The sequence below is a fragment of the Chrysochloris asiatica genome, unplaced genomic scaffold (genome assembly GCF_000296735.1).
Source record: "Chrysochloris asiatica unplaced genomic scaffold, ChrAsi1.0 scaffold00110, whole genome shotgun sequence".
Lineage (NCBI taxonomy): Eukaryota > Metazoa > Chordata > Mammalia > Afrosoricida > Chrysochloridae > Chrysochloris > Chrysochloris asiatica.
The window spans coordinates 9477332-9479693 of record NW_006408628.1 but is presented as its reverse complement, the minus strand read 5'-3'; positions in this window follow the sequence as shown (position 1 = coordinate 9479693).

Below are 2362 nucleotides of genomic sequence, written 5' to 3'. Positions count from 1 at the left end.
TGGAGGGTCAGAGAAAAAGAGGAAGACCCCTAATGAGATGGATTGGCCAGGTGGCATCATTGATGGACTCACGTGTGGCAGCGGTATTGAGGTTGGCCCAGGATCGGACATTGTTTCGTTCTGCTGTGCATGGGGTCGCTATGAGTCAGTTCCGACTCAATGGCACCTGACAACAACAACACTGCACATGTACCAGCTCTTTCCGCGAGGGAAAGATGAGGCTTTCTGCTCCCGTAAAGATTTATAGCCTTGGAAACCCTGTATAGGGTCGATTTGAGTCAGAACCGACTCCACGGCACATCACCACCACCACCACCACCACCACCACTACCACCACACTGCACATGAGCTGAAAAAATCTCTGAAGGGTAGATCTCTCTCCAAAGCTACAGATTATTTCTACAGGATGTGTTAGTTTGGGTTCTCCAAATGCATAACCTGAGACAGTGATGCACTGGACCTCAAGGTTGGTTTGAACCACAAGGTTGGTGGTTCAAACTCACCAGCCGCTACTTGGAAACCCTATACTATGGGTCGGAACCGACTCGGCAGCACTTAACAACAATTCAGGTGAAGAAGCCCTAAAGGCTCTGTGAGTTAAGCATTGGGCTGCTAACCGAAAGGTCGGCGGTTTTACTGTCTCGGAAATTCTACAGAGCAGGTCTACTCTGTCCTATAGGGTAACTGTGAGTCGAAATTCTAACACCAGTGGGTTTTGAATTAATTCAGGTGAGACGTAAACCTGGGTAGCCAGAATAAGATGGTGGGAAGAAGGAGACGGGGATGAAAAAAGAAAACATTCAAGAGTGTTATTGAGCTTGTCAGTTATCACGGTGGTACTAGGGGCTCGGTTCTACTGGGAACTCACAGAGCAACCATTTTTAATATACCCCAGAATTGTCTAAGATAGGAGACTGAGTTGACTTCTATCTTCTACATATTGAAGGTTATAGCTAGGGGTGGCAACCACTCTATTCCCATTCCAACTTCTGCTCCTTTGTGCAATTAGATTGAGTTGTGGAGTCTGTGGGGATAAGCTCTAGGGCAGAAATCTGAGGCTGGCTTTGAGGTGGGAAGCCATCCTAGCACATAGGAACTGTGCAGTCCAGGTGCAACAGAAATCAGATGACCCGAGTGGATGTAACAGCACCAGGAGCATCTGCTACATTCTGTTCATCAGAGTCCCTCCTGGGAATTCGTAATCAAAACACGTGAATCAGTGCTCACCATATGGTTGGGCCTATAATATATAAGGAAGCACAGTAGCTCCATGTGATAAACACTGAACTGTAAACATAGGTTCCTCAGCTTAAGCCTGCCAGCAGCTCCATGGGAGAGAAAGCTGAGGTTTTTGCTTCAGTAAAGATTGAAAGCTGCAGAAACCCTATACAGGGTTGCTATGAGTCAGAACTGACTCGACGGTACTGAACAGCAGCAGCAGCATGTATAAACTGTGGACTGGCCATCTGCCACACTGTTGGAGTGACTGGGGGACAGCAATGTTGCAGGTGGCCACCTGCAATAACCTGACCGATAGAGCCCCAGGAGTTCCGTAAAAAGAAATTGGCCTTGTATCTCACACCCATGGATTTAAGTCATACCATTATCTGACTTTTTAAAAAAAACTTTTTATTGTGAATTTAGTGAAGGTTGACAGAGTAGTTCATCAATTTTACTTTCAGCAAATCAGATACTTTGCTTCATTACAATGATTGCAATCTCCTCCATGTACCATCAATTAACAGTATTTACCTCTATTTACTTTGACTATTCCATTCTTCCCTGTCCCACTACCTTCATTGTTCCTCTGCTAACCTCCCTCTTATATATTGCCTGCCATGTCACCCATTTAACAGTGTCTACACTCTGATCTGTAGTAAATATCTTCCCTCCTCCCAACCTCCAGAACTGTCACAAATTATTTAAGAAAACCTTTTTTTTTTAAAAAGGTTTTCATTGTGGATTGAATGAAAGTTTACACGGCAGATCATCAGTTTTACATTCAACAAATCATACACCTTCTTTCATTACAACAATCCCCTCCATGTACCATCAGTTAACAGTATTTCTCTCTATCCACTTTAGCTTTTTTTTTTTTTTTTCCAAAAACCCCCCAAACTACTCAGGCATATATAATAATTTACATCTCCAAAGGGCACATTCTGCAAATCGTCCTCTTGGCCACCAGCTCTTATTCCCTCTCTTCCCATAAATCTAGAGTCCTCAGCTGCTCCCCCTCTCCATGATCCCATCTCTGCCTCCATCTCTGGCACTGTCATCGCTGCTTCTCTGGATAAGGTCCTGCATTCTGCTTGTGCACTTCTCTGTTTCTAGGGTCCTCTGTTTCTGGACTGTAAGATTA